This window comes from Podarcis muralis, chromosome 14, assembly GCF_964188315.1.
Source record: "Podarcis muralis chromosome 14, rPodMur119.hap1.1, whole genome shotgun sequence".
In the NCBI taxonomy this organism is placed as follows: Eukaryota; Metazoa; Chordata; class Lepidosauria; order Squamata; family Lacertidae; genus Podarcis; species Podarcis muralis.
Window position 1 is genome coordinate 52,044,648 of NC_135668.1, and position 7,642 is coordinate 52,052,289.

General features: G+C 50.5%; 1 pseudogene; it reads right to left on the minus strand.

Moving 5' to 3' along the window:
- Positions 1–568: 568 nt before the first annotated feature.
- On the minus strand, positions 569–1,831 carry LOC114584832 (NADH dehydrogenase [ubiquinone] 1 alpha subcomplex subunit 8 pseudogene; annotated as a pseudogene).
- Positions 1,832–7,642: the final 5,811 nt, after the last annotated feature.

Below are 7,642 nucleotides of genomic sequence, written 5' to 3' on the forward strand. Positions count from 1 at the left end.
TTGCTAGTATATCTGCAAAAATTTTGTAATCCACATTCAAAAGGGAGATGGGACGGTAGTTCTTAAGTTGTGTCTTTTCAGTTTCAGATTTAGGTATAAGTGTGATGAAAGCTTCTTTCCACGACTCTGGTGCCTTCTTCCCCTCCATAATCTCATTACAAACCTCCTTCAGTGGTTGGATTAGATAGTCTTTCAAAGTCTTGTAATACTTGGAGGTTAGCCCGTCCGGCCCTGGAGATTTGCCTAGTTGCATGTTCTGAATGGCACCTTCAATCTCTTGTTCTGTTATATTATAGTTCAAAATTGTCTTATTTTCTTGAGTTAGTTTTGGTAATCCGTTGTTTCTTAAAAATTGATCTATCTCAGTCTCTTTTTGCGGCCCTTGAGTATAAAGTTGTTTAAAGTATCTCTGGAAGCATTTTCTAATCTCCACAGGGTTCTGAATGTTTCTCCCTTCAATCTCTAAATTAGTAACCGTGTTCAGCTTCTGTCTTTTTTTCAACTGTCATGCTAGCAGTTTTCCACATTTATTAGCCGATTCAAAAGTCCTTTGTCTCATGCAAGCTGAGAATGCAGGACGCCATTTTCTTGCACGTGCTGCTGCAAACTTTGCAGTGCAAAGCCAGGCCAGGGAGCCATCCTAAGTTGAGGCTGCATAGGCCTTGTGGTGCATGTGATTCAGATTCTATTCAGTTGAACCTCTGGTTACAAAGTTGGTTGGACAGTGTTCTCGAAGCTACCAGCATGAGTTTGACCAGACTGCAGGAAGACAGGAAGACAGGAGTGCCTGGAACAGGTGAGGCGCCAGGTCCCTTATTTTGGCTGCTGGTCCCTTATTTTCAAATCTGAAAGTTGACAGCTATGATGTTGTCATTTGTGGACCTTAAGGTCCTCTGCAGGGCATACTCTTAGGGGTCCCTTACACTTTTACGATTCCATGAAAGTGCTGTTTTCCACAAAACACTGTTAGTGCATTAATGTTTCATTTTTCATGCATTTTTAGATCTTTGTTTTCCATGTGCTTTTACGATTGTGTGTTGCCTTGAGACATTTTTTATTATTTTTTTTGCATTAGGCAAACCACACCATTTGAAGTTTATTATCCTTAATGACTACCAAATACATTAGGGTATTCAAAATACACCAGGAAAGAGTCATGAAGAATTCAGGTGTTGTTTTGAAGGAGGCAAGACAGCCAGTTTAGAAGTCAAAGAAGGACAACTTGCTTCCATATTTGGACATCTGCAACTCGCCTTCAGTTGGTGGGTTTGGTTGTGGTCTTTGCCTAGAATGATAGGGATTCTCAGGCAATGGCCGGTCAGTCTTCACTTTGGTGACCTTTGACAGCTGTCCCAGATCAGGTCTCACCCAGCCCAACTTATCCAGGACGCAATCATCAAAGACCTGCTGCTGCTTGCGGCACTTGCGAAGTTCTAGCAGGTTATTATAGTCAATGCAAGTCCAGTACTGGGTAAATGGCTCTGCACAATGCAGCTTAAGCTGCCTGAAGAAGCCCATGGCACACTTGTTCACTTCCTTGCCTTCCTTTAAACATTTCCGTGGGTCCTTCTCTTCCCAGCGGCAAAGCATGAACTCCTTGTTGGGCTTGTCGCACTGGCAGCCATAATGATGAGCTGCTGCTTTCAGTACAGCTGAGGTTACATTTACCTCATCCACTTCTAGCTCCTCCAGCGCGGGCACCTCCAGCGTGGGCATAGCTGCGAGCGAGCTGGACCGCCGTATCCCGACCAGGTCTCTCCCCTTGGACTCACCTTCGCCACCGGTCCTCACGAACCAGGCCAGACGCTAGGGCGGAAACTGCGCGTGCGCCTTCTCGCCGTCCGAGAGCGCGTTATATCTGAGATACGCGCATGCGCCTAACTCCCGTCACCTCCTTCCCGTCACCGCCACTCCCTCCGTCTATGTATGTATGCGAACCGCCTTGAGACATTTTTATGGTAAGAGACCAAAAAAATGTAAGATTGTCAGCGTCCTATGAGCAACAGACCTTCTGCAGCAAAGTGGCAGAGAGGCTGCAGCTGCAAGTGGTCGGGAGACGGCAACTGCGATTGCATGCACACTCCTGCTCTAAGAATAGCTCCGGCAAATATTTATACTTTCGCCTGTCCTAGCGCTCAATGGACGGCCAGGCATGGTGCTGGGTTTTTAAATAGAAAGGTTTGACCGGACGGTGGCTTGTGAGAACTAGGGGAAAGGCTAATGGGAAACAGAAATTTGAGTGCTGCTCGCGTTTGAGGTTAGGCATAGGCAAAATAAAAACACAAGCTGTCAGATGAACTTCCCCGTCAACCTGTCATGCGAGGCGGCAAGAAAAGAAGGAGAAAGGTTCGTGCAGCTGAGTGGGAGAGAATCTGCTCTGCGTGCACAAGGTTCTGGGTTCAATTCCTGGCATCTCCAAGTAGATCTGGGTCTGCCTGAAGCCCTGGAGAGGGGCTGCCAGAACCAGGTGCTTTAAATGTGTTGGGTGTGGGTGATGCCCAGCAGCCCTTTTGAGATTTGGGTTGAATAGATATGGTCTTTTACTTAACCAGGGTGTAAGCCAGAGCCTAGGCCAATCAGAAGGTCAGCAGTTCGAATCCCCGTGACGGGGTGAGCTCCCGTTGCTTGGTCCCTGCTCCTGCCAACCTAGCAGTTCAAAAGCACGTCAAAGTGCAAGTAGATAAATAGGTACCGTTCTGGTGGGAAGGTAAACGGCGTTTCCGTGAGCTGCTCTGGTTCGCCAGAAGCGGCTTAGTCATGCTGGCCACATGACCCGGAAGCTGTACGCTGGCTCCCTCGGCCAATAAAGCAAGATGAGCGCCGCAACCCCAGAGTCGGTCACAACTGGACCTAATGGTCAGGGGTCCCTTTACCTTTACTAAGCCAGGTATGGGAAACCTCTGGCCCTCCTGATATCATCAAACAACATTAGGCCTAGCCAGAATGACCAGAGGTCAGAGATGGGCAGGAGGTGCAGTCCAGCAACAACTGGTGAGCAGTGGATTGGGGAAGGCTGAAACAGACAACATTAGGCTGGCCCAGGATTTCCCAAACTTGGCTCTCCAGTTGTTTCTGGACTACAACTCCTATCATGCCTAGCTAGCAGTACCGGTGGTCAGGGATGATGGGAACTGTAGTCCAAAAACAGGTGGAGACCCAGGTTTGGGGAAATCTGGGCTGCAGCAATGGAGCTGGGCTTTGGGGCACATGGGGCACTGAACACCAGCCTCAGGGCTGATCCTTTGGCCCTGATCTTTCCAGGCAGAGCTTTAACGTTCCATGTGTGAGTGGTGGTGGGATTTCCCGCCCAGTGAAAACCCGCTCTTTAAAGCTGAATCAGAGCAAATGTCAATTTGGGTTTTCTGCAGACCGACATTTGCTTTAAAGCTCGGAATGTTTTGCGGGGAAAGCTCTGGAGCAAAACCATGGATGTTTGGGCACAGAGCTTTGCACTGCAGACTGTGCCTGGAAAGAGCAGAGGACAGGTAAGTGTGGATAAGCCCTCCGTCCGCTCTTGGCCATTCCATATGCCTGCCTTTTTTCTTACAATCAGCCCAGGGGGTATCCTTGGCTGTCTGCTCCCTCCTCCTCCTCCTTAGTCTCAGTGTTGACCCTGTAGAAGTGAGCAGGGAGGGCAATGGGGATAAAACTAGAATTAGTCAGCTCTGCTATTGGCTAGGGCGCCACCTACTGCCCGACTCCCTGCCTTCTGCCCTACCAGTTCCAGTGGCCACCAACCATTGGCTCTGGAGCCACCTATTGCTGGGCCCACCGGTCTTCCACCCCACCAATTCCAAGGGGCACTGCTAGGCTAGACTCAACATGGGGGATTGGTGGCCCCACAGACATTGTCCCAACTCCAATTCACCTCTGGCCATGTGGCCAACGGTCAGCCATGATGATGGGGCCCAGAGTCCAGCGACAACCCTGTTGTCAGCCAACCCTACAGCGGTCCGGCTCGGGCCTACATCTTTTGGGAAGCGAAGACTTCACAGATGCAACTGAATCCAGAGCTTGCGAAGCGTCTGACGGGAGAAGTTTTTTGCCTCTCTCTGACTTAACATCTCCGCTGAGGAAACCTGGGTCCCAGCCTTGCGGCTCAAACCGAGCAACGCTCACACATGTGGCGATGAGCGAACGAGAGGCTGAGTGGTGGGTGTCTGAAGAGAAAAGAGCTTCCTTTGTTGGGTTTTGGAAGGAACAGCTCCCCAAGCTCTTCATTTATGGGGCTCTGGCCTTCCTCCGCCCGCCCCCCCCTTTCTTCAACGGGTTGCTCAAAGCAAGGCCTCCTGTGAATGAAATAATTTCGCCCATCCCATCCTCCCATCCTCAGCACCATCTGCTCTCCGAAAAACCCCTGTCCAAACAGAAAAAAGCAACACACACACACACACAGTCTTTTTGTGACATGTTGCCCCCCCAGCCTCATTCCTTTGCTTCTTATAAAACTCCCCCTTGAATGAGGGCAAGGTGAGGGGGGGCTGTTCCTCCCCCCTCCAACCCACTGCCTTTTACCCAGTTCTGTAAAGAAATGTTAAAGTGTGTCTGAGGACAATGCCATGTCCCTTTCGCCACCTACCAGCTGCCGCTGGCACAAAAGGCGAGCGGAGGGCGGGGTGGGGGTCCGTCCCCCACGCAAAGGGCGCTTGGTGACCTGAAAGGGAAACCCTTAGAAAGGGGCAGAATAAATATCCCCTCCTTTCACCCTCCCCCTTAACAAGAGGGGAGAGAATCAAACGGTTTTGTTAAGCTGGAAGGGGGGTGTTCCCGGCACCGGTTAACACGGCTCCTTCTTCATCCGTCTCCTGACGTCAGGAATTTAACTCACTTCTCATCTTGTCCTTCTTTCCCTGGGCAGAAAATTGAATTAGTCTCAAGCAAGTGGCTTCCTAAGGGGGCGAAGAGAAAGTGGGGAAGGAGACAGAAATAAAGGGAAGAAATCAGCTTCCGTTCACTAGCGGAGAATGGGGTTTGGCTTCTTGTGGGTTGAAGAAGCAAAAGATGAATTGCAGGGATAAAGGAATAGATCCTTCCTTCCTTCCTTCCTTCCTTCCTTCCTTCCTTCCTTCCTTCCTTCCTTTTCCTCTTTTACACGAGCATTCACTGATCTCGATTAACTCAGCCTGACACATGAGGCTGCGTACCTTCACTGCACCTTCAAAGCACATTCAAAGCCATTATTTCCCTCAAAGAATTCTGGGCACTGTAGTCTGCACACACCACAGAGGTCCAATTTGCAGCAGCCCTTAACAAACCAAAGCACCCGGAATTCTTTGAGGGGGGAAATGTGCTTTGAACATACTCAGCAGTGCCCACGCAGTCTAATAGAGGAAAGCCACCCCATTGGTTTGCCTGGAAAGATTCCTGCACCTGGAAAGCCTGGCCATGGTAGCTAGTTGCATTGGTTACTTCAAGGCTGGATTACTGCAATATGCTCTATGTGGGGCTTCCCTTGTGCTTGATCCAGAAGCAGCAGTTAATGTAGAATGCTGCAGCACAATTGCTGAAAGGGGTGAGGTCTTGTCACCATATGACACCTGTACTCAGAGACCTATCAACTAGGTCTCAACTAGGGCCAGGGCCTTTTCAGTACTGGCCCTGACTTGGTGGAACGCTGTGTCACAAGAGACTAGGGCCCTGTGGGACTTGACATCTTTCCGCAGGGCCTGCAAGACAGAGCTGTTCCGCCTGGCCTTTGGTTTGGACTCACTCTGACCCTTATGTTTCCCTCCCCTTGTGGTTTTTGATCTATGGGCTATTTTTAAAATGAGGCTGCATTTTAAATTGCATTCCTATTACATTTTTACTGTAATTTTATTGGTATTAGCTTCCCTGAGCCCGGATCTGTCCGGGGAGGGCAGGGTATAAATAAAATCATTTTTATTATTATAATTATCATCATCATCATCATCATCATGCAATCACAGAATGTTAGAATTGTAGAGTTGGAAGATACCCAAAGGTCATCTAGTCCAACCCCCTGCAATGCAGGAATCTCAGCTAAAGCATCCATGACAGGTGGCCATCCAACCTCTGCTTAAAAACCTCCTAGGAAGGAGAGCCCCTTACTTTCTGAGGTTGTCTGTTGAATAGCTCTTACCACCAGCAAGCCCTTCCTGATGTTCAGTCGGAATCTCCTTTCTTGTAACTGGAGTCCAATAAATGTTTGTGCTTAAAGTGCCAACAGACTCCTCCTTGGTTGTGCAGAAGGTGCCACTCGCCTTCCATCCCCACCCAACGATGCCTGGGAGATACCTGAGCAGGGCAGAAAGCAGTCGAAGCTGGGAGATTCATCCTAAACAAGGTTTCTATCCCTGTAAAACCAAATAAACATTTGTTGTTCCCTTGCAACAGCTTCCAGCTTTCTTCAAGCAACTGCACTGCCTGGGGAGGCTCCCAAGGGCCAGATAGAGAGCCCTGGAGGGCCACATCCAACCCCTGGACCTGAGCTTCCCCATCCTGGTGTGGACAGCTCTGAACTGGATGGACCACTTCCCTGACTGAGCATAAAGCACACTGCTATGTTCCTGTGAGCCAGTGTGGTGTAGTAGTTCAGAGCCGTGTACTCGTAATCTGGTGAACCGGGTTCGCTTCCCAATTCCTCCACATGCAGCTGCTGGGTGACCTTGGGCCAGTCACACTTCTCTGAAGTCTCTCAACCTCACTCACCTCACAGAGTGTTTGTTGTGGGGGAGGAAGGGAAAGGAGATTGTGAGCCGCTTTGAGACTCCTTAAAGGTAAAGGGACCCCTGACCATTAGTCGTGACCATTAGTCATGGCTGACTCTGGGGTTGCGGCGCTCATCTCGCTTTATTGGCCGAGGGAGCCGGCGTACAGCTTCCGGGTCATGTGGCCAGCATGACTAAGCCGCTTCTGGCGAACCAGAGCAGCGCACAGAAACACCATTTACCTTCCCGCCGGAGTGGTACCAATTGATCTACTTGCACTTTGAGGTGCTTTCGAACTGCTAGGTTGGCAGGAGCAGGGACCGAGCAATGGGAGCTCACCCCTTCACGCGGATTCAAACCACCAACCTTCTGATCGGCAAGTCCTAGGCTCTGTGGTTTAACCCACAGCGCCACCCGCGTCCCTTGAGACTCCTTAGGGTAGTGATAGAGCGGGATATCAAATCCAAACTCCTCTTCTTCTTCTTCTATGATGGGACAGATCAGTCCATTTGCAGCGATGCTCACCAATATCTAGGCTGTTCTTATTATAGATCTCTCCCACACATCATGGTGGGTGGGAGGCACAAGTTGCGTTTCCCACCTCGGGTGCCAAAACTCCTTGAGCCTGCCCAGCTGTCACCGGCCAACATGGTTGTGGGAACCGGCCTTCGGTTGCAGGGTGACCCCGGTGAGAACGAGAGAGCCCCACGTCCAGGGAAGCTGGCCACCTGCGGGAATGGCTGCCTCCCAAGAAAGGACTCGCGGTGGGAAGCGGGTCTTTCCTGCGCGTTAATCGGCAGCGATGCCGTTGGAGCTGCTCCAGATGGGACAGGCAGGGGCTCTACGGACCAATTCTGCACACCTGGACATATTAGATAAGCCGTTCGTCCTCTCGACAAGGCCAGAGGGGGGCGGGGGGTGATGTGTGCTTGCTCTCCCGGCCGAGGCAAGGCACCAGCGAGAGCAGCTGTTCT